This window comes from Triturus cristatus, chromosome 11 (genome assembly GCF_964204655.1).
Source record: "Triturus cristatus chromosome 11, aTriCri1.1, whole genome shotgun sequence".
NCBI lineage: Eukaryota > Metazoa > Chordata > Amphibia > Caudata > Salamandridae > Triturus > Triturus cristatus.
In genome coordinates this window covers 466062073-466077164 of record NC_140594.1, presented here as the reverse complement: position 1 = coordinate 466077164, position 15092 = coordinate 466062073, and positions in this window count along the sequence as shown.

The window sequence follows — 15092 nt, the reverse complement described above, 5'->3', positions numbered from 1 at the left end:
TTTTTATTTATTAAAAATGCTCCAGCACATTCTCTTCTAGTCAGCCCATATTCCGAAGCTGCCAGCCGGTGCAATTAAATGATGGCACAAAGAATACCGTGTCTGGCATTCTTTAATCCACTACCAGGCACTCCCTGCCCCATTATCTCACTCTTGCAGGTTCATGCTTTCTCCCTATGCGACCATTTTGCTGTCTTTCTGATCTATGGGCCCGATTCATGAAGGTAAACTTAGACCTGAAGTCTAACTATAGACCAGAAGTCAAAGTTTAGACCTAAAGTCTAAGTTTAGGCCTGAAATCTACGTTTAAACTTCAGGTCTGAACTTAGACTTTAGGTCTAAAATTAGACTTCAGTTCTAAACTTAGACTTCAGGTCTAAGTTTACCATTGTGAACAGGGCCCTGTGTGTTTTTTCCATCTCTTGCACTCGGAAAATATCTGGTGGATGAAAATAACTGCTGGTCCCCAAAAATACGTGTCCTGGCTGCCCCTTGCAACGAAAGGCTCAAATTAAGCACTGCTTATCACCGTGAGATGATCAGGGAATCAAAAGCAGCCCTGGCAAAAATGCTCAAACCAGTCCGACTCTCTTCATCTCCCAGCTCAATATTCTCTTTCTTTCCTGCCATCCATTCTCTCTTTCTCTTTCTCCCTCTCTGATCACTTTATCATTACCTGTTTCCTCCCACCCTCTCTCTCTCTTTTGAACTTCTTGAATCTGATATATAGATATGAGTCACTGGCGAGAGCCTATAACAAGGGAGACGTCCTTTAACAACCAGTATAGGCTGAGGCAGAAGGAATATGAGGATATCTGAGCCCTCCACCCACTGACAGTAGAATGTTCTAAATTGAACAGGGAGAAATAGAAAGACAAACACTAGAATGTTAGAGATGCAGGACTATCCAAGCCATTATTGGCCCGAAGCCACTCTATTATCTACAAAGGAGCTCTCAAGTTTCCAATATTCTAATGGTGAATAAAATGCAGTTTTCACCCCATCAGTACTGTGCAACTTTCAGTCGGGCCCATAGTGTTAATCGTTGCAAGGAAGCACATGCGTTTTTTTCAATTTGACTGCAGCTACATTAAATCCAATTTGTAGCATGCGTACTGTAAGCTACCCTAAGTGACATACATATTTGTTGTTACTATCCCCTATTTTTACCAACCTTTATAGATTCAATCTTGAACACTTAGGGGCCAATTACGATGCTGTTGGAAATGGCTCCGACGTTCTGTCAGAGTCTTTCCTACGGCATCATAATCAGCTGTTTGGATTCCTTTCTAACTGACTCATTTGGATGGATTAGGTCAGAATGGAATCTGAATCGAATTTCTGAATGGCTTCTGACGGGCTGCCATTCGGAAAGCCTACAGCCTACAATGTCAGATTTCGACAGCCTTTCTGTGCCAGCCTTTCTGACACAGCACAGAAATTCTGTTGGAAGATGACTTTAAGGGCCCCCAGCAGGGCCCCCAGGGGTGCACAGCCTCTGGTTGGAGGCCAGGGGGTATAGATGCCCCCCTGTTGATCCCTGCAACCTGTGGCAGGCACCTTGAAGTGTCTGACACAGGGTTCAGGGAGGAACTGCACCTCTTCTCTTTACAATGAGAGCATGCATTCCAGTCAGAAGGCATGCTCCCATTGTAAAGAATAGGAGTGCGACCAAACAGTGTTCGGTCGCATCCTAATTGCTAGTCTGAGACCGCCGACAGGTGGTCGGTTGGTCCCAGTACCAAATCAATGTCGCACGGACTCAGGTCCATCTGACATAGAAATTGGCCCCTTATTTCTTTTCTAATAGATTTTCTGGCAATAGAACTACAGCACTGGTTAAAAACCACTTATTGTTCTTTGTTCCAATTCACAAACCTAAATGTTGACCTGTGTAGATTTATGATTGCATGAGATTCTAAAACTATCCTTTCCCACATATACATTTTCAAAGAGGGACCTAAGCCACCATGATTTCATGTATAGCTCTAGATTTACCTTGCATATATCAGTTTATGTGCATGTGCAATTGAAGATGTACACATATATCTGTATACCTAAAGTAATAGAAAATGTTTGTATATAAATCTTGAGCATGCAGTTGAGAAGACGTGCAAAAGGTGTGCACTTAAGTAATATTAGAACATTGGAATGTTGAGCGTGCCATTGAGAATGATGGAGTGCTCCGGCTGCTAATGGCTGGTAGAAGCCTGGAGCATCAACATTCCCATGTTTAACAAAGGCCTCACAGAGCCTGAGGGGATTTCAACCCTCTCTGGCTCCATGAGGCTTTTTTTTTTTTACAATTTAGAACATTCGTCCCTCTAGGCACAGAATGTTCTTAAAGGATTAGAGCTCTCTGTAGCGGGCTCTACCAGCTATTAAAGGCCAGCTCCATATTTAAAGGCCCTTGCCTTCGGCTCTGACCTTTAACACTGGAGTGGGCGTTTAATGACCGGTGGAGCTTGCTACCTCGGGCTCTAAGGATATATAATATGATGATGGGGTGACCTATTGCTGACTCTCACCGTTTGGCCTCCTGTTACCTGTGGTGTCGTTCCTCTGCTGGTGTGTGGCGTGGTCCCTGGCAGCCTGCTTCATTTCACCGCTGTAGCCTTGACAAGCCCGCCGAGCGGAGCGGCAACGGACTACATTTCCCTACAGCCTTAGCGGCAGACCCGGAAGCCGCCGGACGTTCTCTCGCGCCTGGAGGCGCTTAGATTCGATCAGTGCCGCTGACTGAGCGGGTGACCTATTGCTGACTCTCACCGTTTGGCCTCCTGTTACCTGTGGTGTCGTTCCTCTGCTGGTGTGTGGCGTGGTCCCTGGCAGCCTGCTTCATTTCACCGCTGTAGCCTTGACAAGCCCGTCGAGCGGAGCGGCAACGGACTACATTTCCCTACAGCCTTAGCGGCAGACCCGGAAGCCGCCGGACATTCTCTCGCGCCTGGAGGCGCTTAAATTCGATCAGTGCCACCGCATCGCGGGTGCGCGCGGGTCGGCGCCGGGCGAAGCCCGGGCAAAGGGCGGGCCGTCTGAGGCCGTCTGAGGTCGAGCGAGGACGGGACGGGCGACATCGTTTTCAACTGTGATATTGTGTGACCTCCACCAAGAGCAAGACCGCACAGATACTGTTGTTGTCCGAGAGGAACTACGGCTTCCGCCATCATTAATTGACTTACTATTAGGTATTATTATAGCACTGTGGTAGTATGTCCAGACAAAAAAAACCTTCAATTTCGAACACTATGGACAATTATCTAGTGCAGATTGTCAGCAAAATCAATAATGACAGGAGGGCGTCATTGGGGTTAAATTGTTCTTCCAACCTCCCATTGTCGATTCCCCTGTCTGATTCATTGTTGGATTCTCCTTCACAGGGTAATAGTAGTACTCCAACTGACATTGAGGTCTTAGACAGTGACATCCTTGAACTAAGTATGCCCTCAATCACTAACCCGCTACCTAATCCTGATTTAGATCTAGCTACGGGTATTGAGGCAGCAGATCCCCAGTCCCCTGCCCCTCCCTCTAGAATCAGGGCAGTTAGAGCATGTAGGAAATCCCAGATTAAAAATATTGGGACTCGTTTAGGAAGGAAAAAGGCAACCACCGTAATCAAAAGCTCGAATAAGGAAGAGGCATCAGGGTTACACGTTAATAAAGATCCTGAGTACGAGCTACCTGCAAAAATTGTGTGCATGATTGAAACTAAAATAGAGAGTATTATTACACCCTTGGTAGCTAAAATCGATCAGCTCATGACAGAGGTAGTTAGATTGAGTGCTCTAATAAATAAGCCAGTGGAAGAAGTGACTAGATCTACCCTAAATGTGGTGCCCTCCATGGGTGGAGAAAGGGCTACAGAAAAAGAGATAGTGAATCCCCCACCCTTGCAACCTATATTTGAAAAGAACCTTCAGAAGGTACCTAAAGTCGGTCCCCCAGCTAGCCATACTACCTCACATCCGGAGAGTGACCAATTTCAATGTATCGTTGAGGCCCACCCTCTCACATTGGTTCTTGCTAATGTACCTACCTTGTCGTCTGACAAAGTAGAATCTACATCTTCTCTGATTAGCAAATCTTTGCACTGGATGACAAACAACATGAGGATGTCCCCTTGGGGTGAGCAACAACTAGCAGGGGAAATTATTATGGCAAGAAGAGTTTCTTGGCTAGGGCATAACCCTAAAAAATTTGAGGGAGACTGTGTGGTTCTTAACTTTTCAAACCCAGAAGTCCTCCCCAATGTCCTGAGTAATATATTTCCCCCTCAACGAAGGCACGGTGCCATCATCCCACTAACTTTAAAACATTTTTATTGCAAGAGAAGCTGGGAAGCTAATCGAGCGACCCTGAGGCCAGGGTGGACTCCGGCCCCTATTGTAGGGGGTAGGAGGGACTCTATTAGCAAGTGGAACATTGGCTTAGAAAATAGGTGTGGGGCCTGGTCAGATCTAAATGACTGTGATTGACTCGATGGGGAAGTTAGACCAGTGAATAAGAATATAGTACTGCCTGATAGTTTGACTGCCCCTATAGCCCCTGACAGCTGCCAAGAAAACAGGGTAGTATGTAACTCCAGAGTAATCCAGGCAGATGTAATCGAATTACACATGTCAACACTCCCCAGCCATTCAGAAAGCGAAAGCTTAGGATCCAAGGTACTAGCAAATGATCCATCAGGTACTCCATGCATTAACGTTGAATACGTGAACAGGATAGTTGGCGAGATCCAAGGCCCATTGAGAACAAAAGAGCCTTTTTGTTTTCCTGTAACCGAGTCACGGATGACTTTTTTATCCTGGAATCTTGCAGGAATTGGCAACAAGTTACATTCTTCTGAATGGTGTAGCTTTGTTGACCAGTTCGACATAATCTTATTCCAGGAGTCGTGGTCTTTGGTCCCGGTTTTTCACTTGGGATTTCTCAATTTTTATATGCCTGCCACCAAAAAACCTAAAGGCCGTCCATCAGGTGGCTTAATAATCTGGATCCACCAATCACTATGTTGTAAAATTAACCAACAGAGCCTTCCATCAAATGACATTTTGTCACTAAACATCATTTGGCCTAATGGCCAGGGAATGGCTATATTCAACATTTATGCCAGAGGGATGGTTGGAGGATCCTTTTCTGACGTGACTTCTGCCCTAGATAGTCATCTCTCAGCGCTTCCATCTGAGATGCTTATAATTGTAGGAGGAGATTTCAATACGACGTTTGAGCCCCTCAGCCCTGAGGACCAGTTTCTTGCTGTCGAGGAGGATAGTAGGTGGGGTGTTCCTCAGCTGGACCTTCCCCCAGTTAAGAGATGGTCAGCCGCAGCCATTCAACTTAAAGCACTCTGCTTAGAGAGAGGGCTCAGAGCTGCTAATGGGCGCACTCGGACAGACCGCCGGGGTGCAAGTATTTTCGACAATGGTAAGTCCTCTAGTCGTATAGATTACTTCCTGGTGGATATCAGAGTTTGGTATAGACTGAACGACATGATTATAATTCCCCGGGATGAAAGTGATCACAATCCCCTGTGCTTAGACTTACAAGCTCCTAATGGGCTTAGAGAACCCAAAATCGGAGGGGAGAAAACTACCCTGGACATTGTCGTATCAAACAACATGTGACATGTCAAATGGGATAGATTTATAGAGAAGCCGGAGAAATTAGAGGACCTTAAAAAAACGGTCATTGACGAAGTGGACAATCTAAATACCCAATCGATTAACAAAAATTTCTTTTTAACCATGCTTGAGGCTCACACTATTTTTTTCTCAAAACTCCAAGGGTTTTTTATGAAGTCGCCCAAGATTGGAAAGACAACAAGAGAAAATCACCCGAGGCGGGATGGTTCAATAAAACTTGTAAAGTAGCTCGCCAGAATTTAAGTGTAGCCCTCAGATTAAGAAACATCGAAGACGTGAGATCCGCCAGGAAGTTATATAGGCAAGTTCAGCTAGTGGCTAAGAAAGAGTGGGACGAGGAGCATTGGCAAGACCTGAAACTTGCCTGCTTGGCTAGAGACCAAAAACAATTTTGGGCCATAGTAAAGTGGGATAGAGGTGGGACTGCTCCATCACCACAAAATAACGTGGCAAAAAATCAGTGGGTTGACTTCTTCAGACCGCAGTATGCTTCTGTTTTATCTGAAGGAGAGCACTCACTTCCCCCTACTATTTATTTTCAAACGCAGGTGTTCTCGATTAAAGATGTTAATCTTGCTCTAGATTGTGTAACTGGGGGCAGAGCTCCTGGAATGGACGGGATACCTGCGGACCTATTTTTAACTGATAGACCATCTTGGTGTCAATATTTCCAATGGCTAGCTAATTCTGTAGCCATGGGTGCACCTATTCCTCCTTCATGGGAAGGGGCGGAAATAATCCCGGTCTTTAAAAAAGGGGACAAATCTTTACCAAGTAATTATAGACCTATTAGTCTTATAGACTCAGCTCAAAAACTTATAGGTCATCTAGTGCAAAATAAATTACAATCCTGGATTGAAGAAAATAACATTTTATCCCCGTATCAAGCTGGGTTTAGACCCTGTACCAGCTCTGTTGACCAGGTTTTTAACTTTTTAGCACTCTACTGGAGGAACGTGAAGCTGACTAATGGGACCCTTTATGCGGTCTTTATTGATCTGAAATCAGCGTTTGACCTAGTGCCCCGATCTAAACTTTGGAGGGTACTCGATGATGCAGGGATGGCCCCGGAACTGCTAACGCTACTTGTCCGCTTGCACGAGAACAATTATGCTCGAATTAGGTGGGGAACCCAGGGGGAGGTGACTGACCCATTTCCTGTTGAGCGTGGTGTTCGGCAGGGATGTGTCTTGGCGCCTACGTTGTTCTCCTTGTACATCAATGGTATAGTTGACCATCTTAGATGTTCCCCCACGGATGCCCCTGTATTGGCAGGGTCTCGCGTGCCTGTCCTCATGTTCGCGGATGACACGTTGATAGTTTCGCGGACACCAAGCAGGCTACAGAAGGCATTAAATGTATTTGGCGATTTTTGTCGAGAACGTGGTCTTGAGATAAACACCTCCAAAACTAAGTTTATGTGCCTAAATCAGCGGCAAAACTTCAGAGGTGTTATTAAATTTAACGGCACCCCGCTGGAACAGGTTGAGGCATTTACTTATTTAGGGATATTCCTTCAGACCAACATGAAATGGACAAACCACATTGATATGGCTGTTTTAAAATTCCACCAGCTAGCAGGTGCAATTGTCTCCAAATACAAATCTTCTCTGACCAAACCCATCACTCCCGCCTTGGAAATTTATACCATGAAAGTCTTTAGTGCTTCCCTGTATGGTTCAGAACTATGGGGTTTTGCAAATCTGAACCAATTAAGATTGGCTGAAAACAAGTTTTTACGCTACCTAACAGGAGTTCCCCAAAGCACCCCAAAGATTCCGCTCATTTATGACTTAGGCAGGAAAAAAGTTGAGGATTTGGCACGATTACGCCCACTCCTTTATTGGCGACGGATCATGGTAACTCCTGAACTAGCTCATTATGCCACCGCCTTGAAGGACATTATTAGGGCTGACCGCTTTCATTCCATCTTATGGCTCAAAGAAATTAGAGATCTACTAATAAAATTGGAATTAGGGCATCTATGGAATGACTTAAATGGTTCAAGTTTCCCAACAAAGTCAAACCTTAAAAAATTGTACTGGGATATGACCATGACATCTGCCTTTAGCTCTGGTCAAAACTCCAACCGAACGGGTCGTTTTTTTGACATCAAATCTATACCATCCTGCGAGGCATTTTGGGATATTATAGAAAGGCCCATTGACAGAAAACTGTACTTTCAGTTTAGAATTGGGTCTCTCCCTGTAAAAGCGATTGTATGACATAATTTCGAAAGACAAAAATTCGACCTACAAAAATATCGCAACAAAAATATCGTGGTCAAGAATATCGACATCCTATCTACAACATGGTAAGTACAAAAATATCGAAAATTTAATATCGATGTCAAAAATATCGTAATTCAAAAATATCGTTTTTTTTTTAGTTTAAAAATATATGTAAAATAAACCAAATAATACTTATAAATCAAAGAAAAATAATTAAATATATTGTATAATATGTAAAATTTATAATAAATATATATAATTAAATGAAACTTTAATTAAACATATATATAATATATAATATATACACTTACTTAATAATTACTTTTAATAATAATTTCTATAACATATAAATTATTAAATATTTATTTAAATTACCAATACATCTATACACATAAAACAATAACATTAATAAATATTAAATAATTACATATAGCAAATAATAATCAATAGCTTTAATTTGAATAATTTTTATTATTAATTATATATTACAATAGCTAAAATATTACAAAACATATTTAATATCAGACACAATAAAACTACTAGTCCAACTTCAACAAAAACAACAGTAAGGAAAATGTTGGATAGCGTAGGGGTAAAAATTACTATTCCCACTCCAGAGAGTGCAATAGTAGGGAAAGTGTTGGATAGCGTAAGGGTAAAAAATACTATTCCCACTCCAGACAGTGCAACAGTAGGGAAAACGTTGGATAGCGTAGGGGTAAAAATTACTATTCCAACTCCAGAGAGTGCAATAGTAGGGAAAGTGTTGGATAGCGTAAGCGTAAAATTTACTATTCCCACTCCAGAGAGTGCAATAGTAGGGAAAGTGTTGGATAGAGTAAGGGTAACATTTACTATTCCCACTCCAGAGAGTGCAACAGTATAGAAAACGTTGGATAGCGTAGGGGTAAAAATAACTATTCCAACTCCAAAGAGTGCAACAGTAGGGAAAACATTGGATAGCGTAGGGGTAAAAATTACTATTCCAACTCCAGAGAGTGCAATAGTAGGGAAAGTGTTGGATAGCGTAAGGGTCAAATTTACTATTCCCACTCCAGAGAATGCAATAGTAGGGAAAGTGTTGGATAGCGTAAGGGTAAAAATTACTATTCCAACTCCAGAGAGTGCAATAGTAGGGAAAGTGTTGGATAGCGTTAGGGGTAAAATTCACTATTCCCACTCCAGACAGTGCAACAGTAGAGAAAAGGTTGGATAGCGTAGGGGTAAAAATTACTATTCCAACTCCAAAGAGTGCAACAGTAGGGAAAGCGCTGGATAGCGTAGGGGTAAAAATTACTATTCCAACTCCAGAGAGTGCAACAGTAGGGAAAGCGCTGGATAGCGTAGGGGTAAAAATTACTATTCCCACTCCAGATAGTAAAACAGTTGGGAAAGCACTAGATAGCATAGTGATTCTATTAACATTATAACCAATTCAATAATTTCTTATAAAAAAATTGCATGTTAACAATGTTTTAAAAAAATATATATTATTAAATACCAATTATGTAAAATAAATATTTAAATAAATAAATTTTAATTACATCCCACACTATTCCCCCTTTAACACAAAACACACTACACATAAAAATTCACATAATTAATTTAATTATGAATTAATCACTTAATAAAATTAAATCACCAATTAATTACTAATTAACAATTAATTAATTAACTATAACAATAAAGAAATATTATTAATAAACTCATTATAATGTATATAATTAACAAAATAATAAAGTAATTTTACAATTAATAATTAATTAAAAATTAATTAATCTATTAATCACATTAATTACCAATTATTAATTGATTACAAATTAATTAATCATAAATACCAATGAAACAATACATATTAATTCATTAATTATCATTACATTACTTCCCACCCTATTCCCCTATAAACCCACAACCCACTACACATTAAAATTCACATAATTAATTTAATTATCAATTAATCACTTAATAAAATTAAATCACCAATTAATTACTAATTAACAATTAATTAATTAACAATAAATAAATATTAATAATAAACTAATTATAATGTATATAATTAACCAATTAATAAAATAATTGTACAATTAATAATTAATTAACAATTAATTGATCAATTAATTACCAATTATTAATTAATTACCAATTAATTAATCATAAATACCAATTAAACAATACATATTAATTCATTAATTATAATTAAATTACTTCCCACCCTATTCCCCTATAAACCCACAACCCGCTCTGATACTAAAACGCTAAATTAAACGTAAAATAATTATAAATCTCTAAACATTTATTTTTAAATGTATTAAAATACATTACAATAATCTTTAACATACAAATAAAATACATATTAAATAACATTACACTAAATAAATATCGATATTATTGACATCGAAATTTTTACTTACGATATTACTTACATCGATATTAATTACTTCGATATTATTAACTTCGATATTACTTACCTTGGGATCGATATTCTGTCCATCGATATTCTTGACTTCGATATTCTGTACCCACGATATTAAAAACACGATATTATTGTAGGTCGAAATTTAAAACTCGATATTTTGGCTAACCACCTGTAAAAGCGTTTACCCACAGATGGCCATCTACCCAGGACAAAAATTGTCCCTATTGTTTAGATCTGACTGAGGACACAGGTCATTTGTTGTTTGTGTGTCCGCTGTAAATTGCTCCTCGCCATAGGTGGTTAAAACCAGTATGTTCAAATTTGGGAACACGTAGGTATAAGGAAGCCCTAAGAATACTTGAATCTGATTGCACTCCTTGTCTGGCTATTGCTGTTGCAAAATTTTTAGGGTGGGCATGGATAATACGCTCTCGCACCCTAAAATTCCTAGAAGCTGGCCAATGAATTTCTGACACTAAATGATGTTTGATTAATTGTAAATATTAAGATCTTATTTTTTTTTTTAAATAGATTTTAATAATTGATGTTCTCTTTTCTTTTTTTAAAAATAATTCGCCAGCATCATGATTTAATGTACTTTTAAATTTATATATTGTATTTTAACATAGTATTTATGGTATTGTTAGTATGTTTACTTGCTTTTATGACAGGCTGTCGAATAAAGCTTTGAAACTTGAACTTGATAATATGATGAATAGCGATAGGGACAAATAATCTACTGCAGTCTGGCCATACTTGGTAGCCATAATCTGCACAATATTGATGCATGGCAAACCTCATATAATCAAGGAATTCCTATGCAGAGTTAGACACAGAGATGCATAAGTATCACATGCAGTGATTGATTGTCTCATATTGGTTAATGTTGTACTGCCTTGACACATAGAACTATGTCTGTGAAGCACAGAGACTTCTCAAGAAGCAGGCAGTTTTCATAGAGGATGGGGCAGATATGGTTGTTCCTTTTGTGGTGAGGCTCAATAGTAAATAATGCAGTATGTCTTCTTAAAACCTTGGTGGCGTTGAGAAGAAAGCTATGAGTCAGCATCTGACAAGTTTTGTGATGATTTGCATAGAGGTGGAAAAAGGCACTAAAGGGGAAGACAAGAAGCAATTGCAAGATGAGGACAAGAATGTGCAGGAGAGGGATTCAGGATTATGTGGCAGCTGCACAAATCGATGGCGGAGCCTAGCGTGACTTTGACTAGTACCCATTGCACAGTAGATGAGCTTCATCCCTCAGCCCATCTGCCGGTGTGTTCCTGAGGCAACAGTTGTAAATGTGTACAAGTGCCACTTCAATGGTCACGGTTTTACATTCCACCTGTTAAATCCCCTATACTTCTCAATGCCAAATAGTGGCAAGCAAATCGAGCCTGGCACTGAATGCACTCTCGCACTGGCACACCATCCAACAGTGTGTACTATGGATTACCCCTCTCCTTGTGTACTCAACATGGAAACTAAATAATTATGTTAAATAGGATCACTTTGCCACCTATGGGTCTCAGTGGAGACATGGTATGAACAAATAACACAGCAATCAGTGGTGAAGTATCTACATTATTGCTTGTGCTGTCTCCACCCCATCCATTTTCAGAAAGCCAGGTATGCATCAGAATATCAGGACACCCACAATGCTATCCACCTCTTTACCCTGAAGCCCATATCTATCCATTCTTCCTCCTATATGTGTCACCCTGCTTAGTGACATTTCAGCCCCTCACTATGTGTCATGTTTTACCATAGCTAACCTGTCTATCCTACAGGCATGCTATATTTCATCAAATATTTTCTGCAGTGGTGCCCGTTGTTGTTTCTTGCACTGGCTGTGGAGATGAGATCTGACTATCATACCTTAACCAGGGAGGAAACACATGCTTTTCTTGGAGAGAATCTCTGTCATCTACATGGTCATTGGCAAACAGAAGCAACAACAGGACGATTAAAAGGAGACCTTGGATCCTTCCCAGGCACAGCATAATTGTAATGATATGACACATACAATACCCCACTGTAAATAATTGAGGTGTTGGTTGAGGGGGAGTAGCCCAATTTCAAGAACAACCACACTTATTGTCAGGGTAAACCACAAAAGACACTAAATTAACCTGTACTTAATCCTCTGGTAGCTTGGCACAAAAGCAGTCAGGCTTATCTTAGAGGCACTGTGTTAAGCATTCATTTAGCACACAAACTGTAAGACAGTGAAAACACCAGGAAAACAAGGAAAATAAGTGACAGTTTATTAAACCAAATAAAATAAAATTTGATTAGTAGAAATAGAGTTGTTTTTAAAGTTTTAGTTGAAAAATAGCACCTAAAAGATCAAAGTGCTGACTGCAGCTACTCCACATCTGTTTCCCAAAAGTTCCTTCACAACTTGGGGTGGCGGAATTAGCAGACTTTCACTCTAGGGAATTCTGCGGAGTTACATGAACACTCCTGATATTCCGCAGAGTCTGTCAATGGGAGGAATTAGGCACATTGCACTGCTTGTACTGATTTTTACCACTGGGAGCACATTCTGCGCAGAAAATCTGTGCAAACGGCACCATGCAGCGCACCAGAAAGCACTGCGTCTAGAACTGATTTTACTGAGCTAGAGTAGATTTATGTCTTGAGCAGCAGCTTTCAGGAAATCTTGCCAAGTGTTCTCCTATTGATTGAAAACAGCAGTAAAGGGCATGAAATCTTGCTTTCGCTCATCAACATACCGTTGGTGAGCCACGAGCAAGAAAAAACTCCATCATGCGATGGTTGGCAGAATTGGCTGGAACTATGCATTACATGCTTAATGCGGAGTGGCCAAAACTCCACAAAACCTGCCTGCGGAGCACAATTTATCATTCACCCCTAGTCACAACAGACTAGTGTTAGGTTTCATTGTGTGTGCTGTAATTAAGCCTCTTTTAAGCGCAAGCAGGTCAGGGAACAGCACCATCCTCACCAATCCCACCAGAATGGCCCATTCTGCCCACACCTAAGCCCTATAGTATCACTTTCTGAGAGGAATACACAAACCCTATCAGAATGGGCTTAAGAACCAAGACACTGGCAGAAGGGGGATGGGAGCACACTGCCTCACCTCCACGCAGTTCACAGTTATTTTAGATGCAGTGGTTCCCCAAAGTTGGTGCAGGTTAGTGCTGTAAATCTCTAGACACATGTGTTTCTGGATATTATCCGTCATCAGTAGAGAGGAAAATCAAAAATTCCTTCTGGGGTTGCTGGAAAGGCTGCCACAATCTTTCAGGTCTCAGTACCTCTCTCTGGAGCACAGGTGCATCTGCAAAAGCTCGTCAGCTCAGTGGCTCAAGGGGGCCTTTTCAAACAGAAGGGGGATGGGAGCACACTGCCTCACCTCCCAGCACAGTAAGTCCTCTTAGATTTGTGGTAAATGCAGTTCACAGTGATTTTTTACTTGAATTTTAGCTGTAGTGGTTCAACAAAGTTAGTGCAGGTTAGTGCTGTAAATCTTTAGAAACATGTGTTTCTAGATATTATCCGTCATCAGTACGGATAAAAACAAAAATACCTTCTGAGGTTGTTGGAAAGGCTGCCACAGTCTCTCAGGTCTCAGTACCTCTCTCTGGTGCACAGGTGCATCTCCAAAAGCTCGTCAGCTCAGTGGCTCAAGGGCGCCTTTTCAAACAGAAGGGGGATGGGAGCACACTGCTTCACCTCCCAGCACAGTTCGCCCCTTAGCATTGTGGTAAATGCAGTTCACAGTGATTTCTTACTTGAATTTTACCTGCAGTGGTTCACCAAAGTTGGTGCAGGTTAGTGCTGTAAATCTCGAGACACATGTGTTTCTCCATCATCAGTAGAGATAAAAAACGAAAATTCCTTCTGGGGTTGCTGGAAAGGCTTCTACAGTCTCTCAAGTCTCAGTACCTCTCTCTGGCACACATGTGCATCTCCAAAAGCTTGTCAGCTCAGTGGCTCAAGGGAGCCTTTTCAAACAGAAGGGGGATGGGAGCACACTGCCACACCTCCCAGCACAGTTCGCCCCTTAGCATTGTGGAAAATGCAGTTCACAGTGATTTCTTACTTGAATTTTAGCTGTAGTGCTTCACCAAAGTTGGTGCAGGTTAGTGCTGTAAATCTCTAGCCACATTGGTTTCTGGATATTATCCGTCATCCGTAGAGATAAAAAACAAAAAAAAATTCTGGGGTTGCTGGAAAGGCTGCCACAGTCTCTCAGGTCTCAGTATCTCTCACTGGTGCACAGGTGCATCTCCAAAAGCTCGTCAGCTCAGTGGCTCAAGGGAGCCTTTTAAAACAAAAGGGGGATGGAAGCACACTGCCTCACCTCCCAGCACAGTTTGCCTCTTAGCATTGTGGTAAATGCAGTTCACAGTGATTTCTCACTTGAATTTTAGCTGTAGTGCTTCACTAAAGTTGGTGCAGGTTAGTGCTGTAAATCTCTAGACACATGTGTTTCTGGATATTATCCGTTGTCAGGAGATACAAAAAATTAAAATCCCTTCTGGGGTTGCTGGAAAGGCTGCCACAGTCTCGCAGGTCTCAGTACCTCTCTCTGGTGCACAGGTGCATCTCCAAAATCTCGTCAGCTCAGTGGCTCAAGGGAGCCTTTTCAAACAGATGGGGGATGGGAGCACACTGCCTCACCTCCCAGCACAGTTCACCCCTTAGCATTGTGGTAAATTCAGTTCACAGTGATTTCTTACTTGAATTTTAGCTGTAGTGGTTCACCAAAGTTGGTGTAGGTTAGTGCTGTAAATCTCTAGACACATGTGTTTCTGGATATTATCC